This window comes from Melanerpes formicivorus, unplaced genomic scaffold, assembly GCF_026170545.1.
Source record: "Melanerpes formicivorus ecotype bairdi unplaced genomic scaffold, bMelFor1.0.p_v2 SCAF_72, whole genome shotgun sequence".
Classification (NCBI taxonomy): Eukaryota; Metazoa; Chordata; class Aves; order Piciformes; family Picidae; genus Melanerpes; species Melanerpes formicivorus.
Genome location: NW_027142424.1, coordinates 1,464,119 through 1,477,752, shown reverse-complemented (window position 1 = coordinate 1,477,752; position 13,634 = coordinate 1,464,119). Strand labels below are relative to the sequence as shown.

Here is a 13,634-nt window from a genome sequence, read left to right as displayed (position 1 = left end):
TTGGGAAGGAGGGAAAGCCCTTGGGTGGTGGGGATCCACTGACCTACCATGGGGCAGGAGACTACTTGGCTGCTGCTTCTGCTGTCCCCAGCTGCTGAAAGGTCTCAGCTCTCCTCAGTCCCCTGCAGCCTTGACTGCTGGGGTGTTTGCATGGTCAAACCCAAGAAACCAAGTATCAGGAGGATAAAAATAGTACAAAGAGCTCCTCAGCCCCCAGCCTGGAGCTGAGGCAGCTCTCCAGCCTGGTTTCCTATGGAAACGAGCTGCTGTGGTCCATGTGCCTGCCTGCTTCTGCCTGTTCCTGCCTGCTCCTGCCTGGGGCAGTGTGGATGGCTCCCTTACACATGGATGCTCTCACATCCAGCATGGATTGAGCTGAGGTTGCAGTTTCCCTCAGCAAAGGACAGCAGCAGGATCCATCCCTGCCCTCAGCCATGGCTTTCCCCAAATTCCCAATCCCCCCACTGCTGGCTCTAGGAATGGAGGGCAGCCAGTGAGAGGCTGGGGTGCATGGACCCCAGTAAGCCACAGCTACCATGGGCATCTTTCTTGGGGTCCCCTTGTCCCTTGGGTGTATCATTCATCAGGCATTGAAAGAGGTTGCCCAGGGAGGTGGTGCAGTCACTGTCCCTGGAGGTGTTCAAGAGGGGATTGGATGTGGCACTTGGTGCCATGGTCTAGTCATGAGGTCTGTGGTGACAGGTTGGACTCGGTGATCTTTGAGGTCTCTTCCAACCTTGGTGATTCTGTGTGTGTGTGTGTGGTGGAGTCAGCAGCCCTGGAGATGTTCAAGAAATTTGTGGACTTGGTTGGCACTTTGGGGCATGGTTTAGTGGCCATGGTGGTGTTGGGTCAACAGTTAGACTGAATGGGCTTGGAGGTCTTTTCCAGCCTCTGGGACAGGTTACCCCGAGGGAGCTTGGTTGAATCCCCACCCCGGGAGGTCTATCAAAGCTGCAGAGGCATGGTGCTGAGGGGCACCCCAGCCTTGGTAGAGTTAGAGAATGGTTGGACTCAATGATCTGAAAAGCCTTTTCCCACCAAAACAATTCCATGAGTCCATAACCCTGTGGTACATCTTACTTCATAATATTATTATGTTATCATTATTATTCTATGAGAGAGATTCTCCCTTCCCCTCCTCCCCCTTTTTAGCCCCATTCTATAAATCTCTGGCCAAACCCAGCTGCCTTGACTCAGGGAAGCCCTGAGAATGGGTCCAGGTCCCCCTTGGAAGCAGGGGAAGGGGGGGTTCAGCATCTCCAGGACTCTGTGTGTGTGTGCAGTTATTTATTCATGTATTTATTTATTTATATAATAGTGAATATAATTTTGTTTCTTTAATTTCCCTCCCCCTTCCTGGCCCCCTGCAATGACTCCCTGACCAAACCAAATCGCTGCAATTCAGGGCAGCTTTGACACCAGGTCCGGGCCCCCTTGGGAGGGTCTGCAGGGGTGTCCAGCATCCCTCACAGCATCCTTCATCCGTTGGTCTTAGCATCACCCTCCTTCCCCTCAGAGCATCCTTCATCCTTGAGCACGTCAGGAGGATCGGGGGGTGGCCATGAACCGTTTCCCATCGTCCAAAAGCGAGAATCGAAAAGAAGAAGAAGGAAAAAATAAGGCAAAGGAGAGGGGGGGTGGGGGGGTGGAGGGGTGGGGGGGGGGAGGAGATGCTCGGGGGCCAGGGCGCTGGGAGGGAAGGGGTTAAGCAGCAGCAGCAGCAGCCGGAGCGGAGCCGCAGCGGAGCTGGATGGAGCCCGTTAAGTAACGGCACCGGGGGGCGGCTGCGGGCAGAGCTCAGTGGTAGCAGCAGCCACCGGGCCGGACCCCCCCCGCCCCAGGCCGCTATGAACGGCGGAACCCCGGTGAGAACGGCGGGGTGGGGGCGGGGGCCCGGCGGGGACCGAGCTGCCCTAGGAGCCCGGTTTTATTCGTCGTCCCCCCCCCCCCCCGCCTCCACCATCCAAACCATCCTCAGCGCTCCCGGGGGCGGCCCGAACGCACGGAGAGATCCCGGTGGGGGTAAGATGCGGCCGGGAAAGGGACTGGCGCGGGAGGGCTATCGGGGAGGGAAAATGGGGGTCGGCTCCTCGGGGAGGCAAAGGGAAAGTTGGGGGGGGGGGGGTGGGAAGCTCGCTGGCTCCTCCCGGGGTTAAGGATGCTCGGTTGGAGTTGTTGGTCATTGTCGCCTCTGAGGTGGGAGGTTGCTCCGAATTTCGGAGCTTTTGGAAGGGTTTGGCGCTTTGTAGAGGAGCTGAGACAGGGAGAGAGCCTTCCCCCTCTTCCCCCTCTTCCCCCTCTTTCCCCCTCTTCCCCCTCTTCCCCCTCTTCCCCCTCTTCCCCCTCTTCCCCCTCTTCCCCCTCTTCCCCCTCTTCCCCCTCTTCCCCCTCTTCCCCCTCTTCCCCCTCTTCCCCCCTCTTCCCCCTCTTCCCCCTCTTCCCCCTCTTCCCCCTCTTCCCCCTCTTCCCCCTCTTCCCCCTCTTCCCCCTCTTCCCATCTCACCAAGGGAAATAAGGACACCCTCCTCCCCCCCAACCATTTATTTTCTTCTTGCTGACAACTTATTGGAATCTTTTCCTCTAAAGTTACAACCTGAGCACGGGAGGAGCAGGAGCAGCCAGAGGACCTCATGAAGGTTACCTTGAGCTCAGCTCTACCAACCCTTCCTTCCGTGCCGGCAGCATTAAAGTTTCTTGGCCAGCAGGTTCCAGTAGAAAGGATCAAACCCCCCACCCCTCAGAGTGCTCCCACCCGACTTTCTCCAGGCCCATTAGCACTTTCCCACCCTGCTGAATTCCATCACCTTCCTGTCTCTGGGAATTTCGTCCCGGTTATCCTGTACCCTGATCCTTCCCAGGGCTTGGGCAGCTGCTCGCTCGGTTGGGTGGTGCGTGCCAAATGGCACCGAGGGGCTCCTCCAAGCTGAGATTCATTAGCAGTTATTAGTATTTATTATGCAGAGGCCTGGCAGGGAGCAGTGTGTGGTTAAGCAGAACTCCCATGGGATTTTACTCTGGTTTGGGATTGCTTTCCCAAAGCCCCTGTGCCCACAGAGGTGACTCCAGCCCACGGCAGCGGGACTGCAGGTGCCTGTGTCCAGCACAGCTTACCCCTGGCCCAAAGAGCAGATCTCCCCCCAGCTTTGGGGTCCCAGTGGTGGTCTGTTGCAGACTGGGAAGCCCCTGTGTTGCCCTCATTCCCTCACAACCCAACCAGGGTGTCTGGCTGAGTTTCCTCTCCTGAAGGCTAAAGATCCTGACGGCAAACTGGGGTGCCACCAGCCCTGCAGTCCCGTGGCAAGTTGTCCCCACTGTCACCCTGACAGCAACTCTCTCCCTGGCTACCAGCCCATGGGCTCTGGCCAGCCTGGGGTAGGGTTATCCCATTCCCATCTTCCAACTGCTCTGTTTCCTTCACCACTATTTCCTTTTAGTGCTCTTCTGGAGCTCAGCTGGAGCACTGTGTCCCTGGGGACTCATCCCAGCTTTGCATGACTGGCTTCCTAGGGACAGCCCTCAGCACCCCCAGCCCCCCCAGGCTCCAGTCAAAGTCCCACTTTGCAGGCCTGAGGCAGGATCCTCACCTCCCAGCTTTGCACCATTAGGAGACAACAGTCACCCTGGGGGCTGAGCACCTCTTCCAGCTTGGTCATTGTGGGCCAGCAGATCCCAGGAAAGCTTTTACTTCTTCTAACCTCCCCTCAAGTCCTCAGTCACCCCAAGCTGTGCAGGCAGCTGGCAGCTGGCTCTGGGGTGGCTATTTTGGGGCTTTGGTACTTCCTTCATGATGTGTTGCTCCTCTTGGGAGCCCAGAGCTCAGCCTGGGACAGAGGGGTGAGCATGGGGTTGGGTGGACCTGCTGCTCAGTGAGGAGTGAGCTGTCCACCCTGCTGCTGGGGACATCCATCACCCTAGATGAGACAGGGATCTCCAGAATCAGGTGGAGATCAGCTGGCTCCTCCAGGATGATCCTAGGGAATATGGAGGGATCCAGAGGAATACAGCAGAGGGTTGGGATGTGAGCTGTGGGGCTGATTGCTCTCATGGTGGGTTTGCAGTGATTTCTGGGCTCACCCTCCCCCGGGCAGTGCCCACCACTCATCCAAGGCTGCCCCTGAAGAGGGTCTGGGGGTTCCCAACTCAGCTGGGTCATTTTGGGCAATGCTTCAATGTGATCCTCTGAGAAAGAGCCTGGAATGCACTGGGCTTTCTGTGATGAGCAGGGGTCCAGCAGTGCTGCCGTGGGAACTGGGGAGCAAAGGATGCTCTGTGACGCTTCTATCACATGTGGACAGGCAGGGGAAGTCACTGTCGCCTTCTCCATCCACCCACTCCCAGCTCAGGGTGACCCCAGTCCCTCCAGGAGCCTGCAGCCTTGGTGGGAACAACAGATCTCTTCCCAAGCTGGGCCTCCATCTCCCGCACGCAGCCGGATGCAGTGCTGCTGGGGGGGCTCAGGAAAGGAAAGGAATCAGCCCCCTGCAATCTTGGGGGGAAAGAGGCTTTAAACCAAAAGCTGCAAGAAATAATCTTTCTCACTATAGTCATTGAAATCAGCTGCAGAAGGCATTGTCTGCTGCTTGAAAAGCTGGTTTGCTTAATTGCCCCAGTGCTGCCTGTAATCCCAGCTTACCCAGGGCTGAGCAGAGTCTCCATGGCAGAGACCTGCAGGAGCTGAGCGTGGGCTCTGCAGGCAAATTAGTTCTGCCTCTTGCCCCTCCTGGAAGGCTTGTGGGGATTGATGGTGGGTGAAACACGCTGGGCTCTTCCATGGAGCCCATGGAAGATGTTTCTGTGGGGCTGAGACACCACTTTGGAGGAGGTCACACATCCTACTGCCCAGCTGATGGCCCCCGTGGACCCCATTGTGGAGCCTATGGAGTTTATGATAGTGGATGAGGAGGTGGCCCTGGGGGTGCTGCTGGGTGCGCCAGGAGGAGGTGGCCCTGTGGGTGCTGCTGGGTATACCATGAGGAGGTGGCCCTGTGGGTGCTGCTGGGTATACCATGAGGAGGTGGCCCTGTGGGTGCTGCTGGGTATACCATGAGGAGGTGGCCCTGTGGGTGCTGCTGGGTGCACCATGAGGAGGTGGCCCTGTGGGTGCTGCTGGGTGCCCCACGAGCAGGTGGCTCTGTGGGTGCTGCTGGGTGCCCCACGAGCAGGTGGCTCTGTGGGTGCTGCTGGGTGCCCCACGAGCAGGTGGCTCTGTGGGTGCTGCTGGGTGCCCCACGAGCAGGTGGCTCTGTGGGTGCTGCTGGGTGCCCCATGAGGAGGTGGCCCTGTGGGCGCTGCTGGGTGTACCATGAGGAGGTGGCTCTGTGGGTGCTGCTGGGTGCACCACGAGCAGGTGGCTCTGTGGGTGCTGCTGGGTGTACCATGAGGAGGTAGCCCTGAGGTTGCTGCTGGGTGTACCACGAGGAGGTGGCTCTGTGGGTGCTGCTGGGTGCACCATGAGGAGGTGGCCCTGTGGGTGCTGCTGGGTGCCCCACGAGGAGGTGGCCCTGTGGGTGCTGTTGGGTGCCCCACGAGGAGGTGGCCCTGTGGGTGCTGCTGGGTGTACCTTGAGAGTTGTCTCTGTGGGTGCTGCTGGTGGGGCACACCTGGGTTTTCCCCTCGCATTTCCCTTTGGCATGTGATGGCTGAATCCCATCACCTCCTGTGAATCCAAGAGGCAGGCCTGGCTCTGCTGCTCAGAACCTTGGGATAAAAGGGCTCCACTTTCACTGCTTCACTCACTCCTCATCAAACACGAGGCAAACCCATCAGCATCGTGGCTGGTAGGCTCTGGATGTGTAAGTGGCTGCTTTGGGGTTGCTTTGCCACTGTGGTGGGGATGGTGCAGGTGTCTACGTGTGCTGAGGTGGCTGAGATGCTTGTGGGACCTGGCTCTGACTGCTTTACCCCTTTGCCTGTGCCAGGGTATGGCCCAGCCACGCTGCAGAGTGGCCAGGGCTTTGGGGACAGTGACTGATGCCTCCTCCAGAGGCATGGGGGGCTCATGGGGCCACCAGCTTGGTCAGCTCCAGCATTGTCTCTACAAGAGGCCAGGCCTTAATACCTTAAGCCTCATTCTCCTGGAGGTCTTGGAGGGAGGGGATTTTTCTCAGCCAGCAGCTGGCTGGCATCCAGCTGTGTCTGCCTGGGGACAGCCTCTGCCTTCCTCCCACCCTCCTCCTCCTCCTCCTCCTTGCCCCATGGTGAGCTCACATCCTCTCTTGGTGCCTGTCTCTGCTCACTAAGTCTTATTGAAAACCGTAACTGGATTTTGCAGGCTGGGCATAAAAGAACTGAAAGATAATAAGTATTAGAACTCATTAGGTTAAACCCATTTCCAGGCACACAGCCTCATCTGAAGGGAGTTAAATCACCTTTTCCACAGGCTTTGAGAGCCAGAAGGATGCCATGGGCAAGGATACAAGGGGGAGAGGGAGCAAAGACCTTGCAGCATTCCAGGGAGCATCCCTTTGTGTCACTGAGACCTCCCTGTGATGACTTCCCCCCCAGGTATCTCCTCATGTGACCACGACACAGACCTGACACAGCTCACATTCAAACCACAGAGCCAGAGAATTGTTTCAATGGGAAAAGACCTCCAAGACCAACCATCAACCCAACACCACCATGGCCACTGAACCATGTCCCACGGTGCCACGGCCACAGGTTTCTTGAACGCCTCCAGGGAAGGGGACTCCACCTCCTCCCTGGGCAGCCTGTGCCAATGCTTTGCAGCAAAGAAATGTTTTCCAATCTCCAACCTCACCCTCCCCTGACAAAATTCCAGGCCCTTTCCTCTGGTTCTATCACCTGATGCTAGGGAGAAGAGACCAACCCCCACCTCACTGCAACCTCTTTTCAGGTGGTTGTAAACAGGTCTCCTCTCAGCTTCCTCCTCCAAACAGCCTCCATTATGGCCTGCTAAGGAAAAAAGAACCCATGGAGATGGTGAGGACATAAAGGTTCTGAGCATTGCACATGGGGATGCTCAGAGTGGGGATGCTCAGAGTGGGGATGCTGGGGGCTGGTGGATGGAGGTGGTGCTGCATTGTTCCTTCCCATTGCTGAAAGCAAGGAGGGATTCTGCTGGGTCCCCAGCCCTGTGCCTGGCTTTCCAAGTGCAGTTAACAATGGAGAGATGCTCAGTAGTGGGGATGCTCAGAGTGGGGATGCTCAGAGTGGGGATGCTGGGGGCTGGTGGATGGAGGTGGTGCTGCATTGTTCCTTCCCATTGCTGAAAGCAAGGAGGGATTCTGCTGGGTCCTCAGCCCTGTGCCTGGCTTTCCAAATGCAACTAACAGCAGAGAGATGCTCAGAGTGGGGATGCTCAGAGTGGGGATGCTGGGGGCTGGTGGATAGAGGTGGTGCTGTATTATTCCTTCCCCTTGCTGAAAGCAAGGGGGGATTCTGCTGGGTCCTCAGCCCTGTGCCTGGCTTTCCAAATGCAATTAACAACGGAGGGAGCTCCCTTGCTCCTTCCATGAACATTTTCCAGCCCTTCCAGCAGAAACTCAGGGACTAGCAGATGGGAGAATGCTGACGGAGAGTCAGAAAACCTTGCTGATTAATTAAGATGATAATAAGGGTGGTGTTTCACAGGGGGATTTCAGCAGCTGGGATGGGGATGCCAGCTCATTTTGAACTGTCCCACCAATTCCCTGTGTCCTCTGCCTGCCTGGATCTTGGGAATACGTGGAGATGTCTCCTCCTTTGCATTGGGTGCCGTGCTGCGTGCTTTCTAAATGATTCATGGCTTAAACCCTTCTTCTTTATGAGCTGCTTTCACACTTGCAAGGGGAATTCAACCTGCAAGAGGCTTTGATGGAATTGCCTGTGGAGGAACAAAGCATGGAGCAAACACACCCCCCTCTCCCTAGATTCCACAACCACCCCCCCTCCATTTCAGCTCCACTTGGGCAGTTGTAAAGCAAAATGCAAGGGGAACGTGCAGGGACCTGCAAGCTCTGCATGCTGCAGAGGTGGATTCCCTGGAAATCAGCAGCCTGCAGGCAGCAGCATTTCAGTGCTTCCAGGGGGCTGCACCACCCTGCTGCACTCTTGGGTGGGAGTGAGCATCCCATGGGTGAGGATCATCATCCCTTGGGTGGGGAAATTGGCAGCCTCTGGGATGGCATCAGGGCCCTTGGGTGGTGAAGAACATCCCCTGGGCGGGGATCAGAAGCCTGTTGGAGGGGATGAGTAACCTTTGGGCATGGATCAACATTTTTGGGTGGGGGTGAGCATCCTTTAGGCAGGGATAATTACCCCTGGAGTAGCAATGAGCATCCCTTGGGTGAGGATCAGCATCCCTTAGGCAGGGATAAATACCCCTGGAGTAGCAATGAGCATCCCTTGGGTGAGGATCAGCATCCCTTAGGCAGGGATAAATACCCCTGGAGCAGCAATGAGCATCCCTTGGGTGAGGATCAGCATCCTTTAGGCAGGGATAAATATCCCCTGGGTGGTGATGAGCATCCCTTGGGTGGGGATGGACATCCCTCAGGCAGGGATAAATGTCCCCTGGGTGGTGATGAGCATCCCTTGGGTGGGGATGGACATCCCTCAGGCAGGGATAAATGTCCCCTGGGTGGTGATGAGCATCCCTTGGGTGGGAATGGACATCCTTTAGGCAGGGATGAGCCTCCCCTGGGAGGGAGTCTCTGATGTCCATGGCCATTCACAGTGCCAGGTAGCTCCCCAGCAAATGTAGCACTTTAGAAAGGGGATTAATTTGCTTAAATCAGCTTGGTTAAGTAAGACAGGGATGTGCTGCAGGCCCTGGGCTGCTCTGCACAGCACTGGCTGGTCATTCTTGGTGCACTGAAATAGCCCAAGGGTAGGATCCAGCCCATCAGCGTGGTGTGTGTGTGGGGGGGGTTCATGTAGAACTCAGCACTTGCTGGGTTTTTCATCCTCAGGAGAGCAGGGGAAGCACTAATAGGAGGCTGTGCAATTAGCACAGCCTCGTTTCTCTGCATCCTGAGGCCTTTTACAGACCTTAATCAATTAATCTGAGGCAGGCTGATCCCTGCGGACACAAGGCTCTGCGACACCTCCTGAGCTCGGTGCCTCCTGCCCAGCAGGGCTGGTTGGCTGTGGCTTCCCCTGCCTTGCCCTGGGCAAGTGCTGAGACCATTGATAAAGCTTCTGCAGAGTTATTTAAAGATCAGGCTGGGGTGGGGGTTTCTTTGGCTGCCCATGAGGGAGACAGCCAGCTGCCTAATTTCAGCCTAAACCCCTCCATTGATTCCCAGCAAGGAGGAAGATTTACCAACCCTCCAACACCCTTGGAAATCCTGCACAGAAATCTGTCAGCAGAGGGGCAAGTCCTGCTCTGCATTTCCAGATCAGGCCAATCATTCCCAAACAAGAGGTCTTCTTTGCCCTTTGCATATCCTTGCTGGCTTGTCCCACAGAAGGGATTTAAAAGCTTCCCGGGCAAAGCAGATGCCTTGGGAACACTTCCCCACCAAAACGAGCTGGGGAGGGACTGGTGCCACATCCAGCTGGCAGCCAGTCACTGGTGGTGTGCCCCAAGGGTCAGTGCTGAGCCCCATGCTCTTTAACAACTTTATTGAGATCTGGATGAGGGCATTGAGTCCAGCATCAGTAAATGTGCAGATGACACCAAGCTGGGGGTAGGAGTTGATCTGCTGGAGGGTAGAGAGGCTTTGCAGAGGGACCTGGACAGGCTGGACAGTGGGCAGAGTCCAAGGGCATGAGATTGAACACATCCAAGTGCCAGGTTCTGCACACTGGCCACAACAACCCCAGGCAGTGCTACAGGCTGGGGACAGAGTGGCTGAGAGCAGCCAGGCAGAGAGGGACCTGGGGGTAGTGGTTGATAGTAGGCTGAACATGAGCCTGCAGTGTGCCCAGGTGGCAAAGAAGACCAATGGCATCCTGGCCTGCATCAGGAACAGTGTGGCCAGCAGGAGCAGGGAGGTCATTGTGCCCTGTGCTCAGCGCTGGTTAGGCCACACCTTGAGGTCTGTGTCCAGTTCCGGGCTCCTCAGTTTAGGAAAGATGTTGAGCTGCTGGAAGGTGTCCAGAGAAGGGCAACAAAGCTGGGGAGGGGTCTGGAGCACAGCCCTGTGAGGAGAGGCTGAGGGAGCTGGGGTTGCTTAGCCTGGAGAAGAGGAGGCTCAGGGGAGATCTTCTTGCTGTCTCCAACTCCCTGAAGGGAGGTTGTAGCCAGGTGGGGGTTGGTCTCTTCTCCCAGGCAGCCAGCACCAGAACAAGAGGACACAGTCTCAGGCTGCAGCAGGGGAGGTTTAGGCTGGATGGTAGGAAGAAATTCTTCATAGAGAGTCATTGGAATATGCTGCCCAGGGAGGTGGTGGAGTCACCATCACTGGAGGTGTTTGGGAGGAGACTTGATGGGGTGCTTGGTGCCATGGTTTAGTTGATCAGATGGTGTTGGGTGATAGGTTGGACTTGATGATCTTGAAGGTCTCTTCCAACCTGGTTTACTCTACTCTACTCTACTCTACCCTACTCTACTCTACTCTCACAAAGAGCTTGTAGTGCTAGGATGAGGAGCAGTTGGTCTGAGCTGGAGGAGAGGAGGTTGAGAATGGACATCTGGAAGAAATTCTTTACATTGAGGGTGGGGAGACCCTGGAACAGGTTGCCCAGGGAGGTTGTGGATGTTCCGTGCCTGGAGGTGTTCAAGGCCAGGTTGGATGAGGCCTTGACCAACCTGGGCTAGGGGAAGGTGTCCCTGACCACGGCAGGGGATTGGAACTAGGTGATCTTGAAGGTTCCCTCTGAACCAAATGGTTGTATGATTCTATGGGATGGCAGCCTGGGGTGAGTCTTGTCCCTCCAGGCAAGGCTGGAGCAGCCACTGCTTGCTGTGACATCCCAAATCTGCTGAGTTAGCTGGTTTTAAGCAGATGTGAACCTTCCCTGCACACCCCCTCTTAGCTGAGGAGATCACAGACCTGCTCCCCAGCAGAGAGGAGCTGAATAAATCAACTTGCCTTTGATTGAGAGGCAGCTGACTGCTCCCTGTGCTCAGCTCACCCCTGGAAGAGGCAGCTGGAGGATGTGGGGTGCTGGAGGGGAGATGAATCCCACAGTCCAGCTGTGCCCTGCTGTGATGGAAACCTTGATTCTTGACGTCCCAGTTTAGCTCAGTTCCCAGCAGGAATGGTATTGAAATTCAGCCTGGTGTGTCTCATTTGCTGCTTCTGCCTTAAAGAGTGAGAAAGGATGCAAATCCATTTTCATGGTGCTGAAGATGATGGCAGATTCACCTGGGAACTCCAGCTGCCCAGCTTCTGCCTGGGCAGCAGTGCCAAGCTCCTGCAGCGGTACAAGAGGCTGAAAGGCTTGACAGGTGCCAGCCCCAAGGCTTCCCAGTGCTGCTGTCGCTCCTTGGTGCCCTTGTCTGCACCATGGAAGCACAAGGGGGCTGCAGGAGCTGCTCTGGGGTGGCTGCAGCCACCCATTACTGACTTCTTGTGGAGCTGAGGGGGAGGCTGGAGGCACATGGAGCTTGCTGGGGAGGTGTGTGGTCCCTGCACCAAAACGGGGGGCTTGGGGCTGACAGTAGGTGCAGGGAGCACATGGGCGCTGTGTTGGGCATGCCATGCACTGGGTCCTGGGCACTGGGTGCACTGGAGCCTTGCATGCCCTAGGTCCTGCACTGGATGCACTGGAACTTTGCATGCCATGCACTGAATCCTGCACTGGGTGCACTGGAGCCTGGTGCACCGGAGCCTGGTGCACCATGTACTGGAACTTGCACTGGATCCTTGCCTGCCATGCCCTGGGTCTTGCACTGGAGGCACTGGGTCCTGTGCACCCTGCACTGGATCCTTGCCTGCCATGCCCTGGGTCCTGCACTGGAGGCACTGGGTCCTTCTACACTGTCACGTTTCCAGGTCTCAGCAGAAGCATTTTGGGGGGGGGGAGGGGGAAGCTGTGCCATGCACCCCAAGGTGCTCAGGTGCTCAGCTAACCCAAAGGTTAGCTGCCTGAGCCGCAGCTCTCAGCAGGGACAGGGGCCCCTGGGCTCCTTGCCCTGTTGTGGTCATTAGATTCCTTCCCATCCCTTGGCATTTTCAAGCCCTATTCTTCTTGCCTGTCCCTCTGATAAGCAATGCTAATGACGTGAGGAAATCGGAGAGTTGGGCGCCTTCTCCTGCTAATGGAGCTCTTGTGTTGGTTAATTTGCTGGCTTAAATGGGCTGATTGTTCTCCTGTGCCGGGGGGGAAACCCACGTGAGCCCTTCAAGCGTGGTTCGTCCTGGTTAGCTGTGAGGTGGTGCTTGAAGGCAACTGAACCTTGGTGCTCAGTAATTGCAGAGCACTTCGCTGACAAGCCCCAGATGTATAATTTATTTGGTGCTTCATTCATTCCCCCCGGCACAAGTGGTCACTGAGATGTTCACGCTGCTCAGGACCCGTGGTGCACCTCCCCCGTGCGCCTCTCCTGCTCAGGGAAATGGGGAGAGAAACCTTCCAAATCAATGGAGTGATAGCATGAGGGACAATGGTTTCAAACTGGAGCAGGGGAGAAGGGCAGAGAAGGGCAACGAGGCTGGGGAGAGGTCTGGAGCACAGCCCTGTGAGGAGAGGCTGAGGGAGCTGGGGTTGCTTAGCCTGGAGAAGAGGAGGCTCAGGGGAGACCTTCTTGCTCTCTACAACTCCCTGAAGGGAGGTTGTAGCCAGGTGGTCTCTTCTCTCAGGCACCCAGCACCAGAACAAGAGGACACAGTCTCAAGCTGTGCCAGGGGAGGTTTAGACTGGATGTTAGGAAGAAGTTCTTCCCAGCAAGAGAGATTGACCATTGGGATGTGCTGCCCAGGGAGGTGGTGGAGTCACCATCCCTGGAGGTGTTTAAGAGGAGACTGGATGAGGCTCTTGGTGCCAAGGTTTAGTTGATTAGATGGTGCTGAGTGATGGATTGGACTTGATCACAAAGGTCTTTTCCAAGCTGGTTAATTCTATTCTATTCTATTCTATTCTATTCTATTCTATTCTATTCTATTCTATTCTATTCTATTCTATTCTATTCTATTCTATTCTATTCTATTCTATTCTATTCTATTCTATTCTATTCTATATTTATACCTTGAATATCTCCAGGGATGGGGCCCCAACCACCTCCCTGGGCAACCTGTTCCAGTGTTCCACCAGCCTCATGGTAAAGAATTTGTTCCTAACACCCAAGCCAAATCTGCCCTTCTCTACTTTGAGGCCATTGCCCCTCGTCCTGCCCCTGCAGGCCTTGTAAACAGTCTCTCTCCATCCTTCCTGTAGCCCCCTTCAGGTACTGGAAGGCTGCTAAAGCAGGGGCTCCCAGAGCAGGTTGCCCAGGAATGCATCAAAATGGGTCTTGGAGGTCTCCAGAGGAGGAGACTCCACAACTTCTTTGGCAGCCTGCTCCAGTGCTCTGCCACCCTTAGGGGAAAGTTTTTCCTCCTGTTGAGGTGGAGCTTCTCTTGTTCCAGGCATGGTGGATGCCCCATCCCTGGAGATGTTGACTTGCTGGTGCTCTGAGCAGCCTGGTCCAGTTGAAGGTGTCCCTGCTCACCCAAGGGGGGTTAGACAAGATGACCTTTGAGTGGTCCTTCCAATCCAAACCTTTTATGATTCTATTGATGAGGATTTTTCTTGGCCATGCC

The 13,634-nt window shown here is 56.0% G+C and overlaps 1 protein-coding gene across 1 annotated transcript in view; it reads left to right on the top strand.

Moving 5' to 3' along the window:
• Nucleotides 1-1,730: 1,730 nt before the first annotated feature.
• The window catches only part of WSCD2 (WSC domain containing 2), a 40,318-nt gene continuing 28,414 nt past the window's right edge, over nt 1,731-13,634 (top strand). The window contains 1 exon segment of the mRNA XM_068163361.1: nt 1,731-2,025. The gene's annotated coding sequence lies outside the window, so the exon portion shown is untranslated.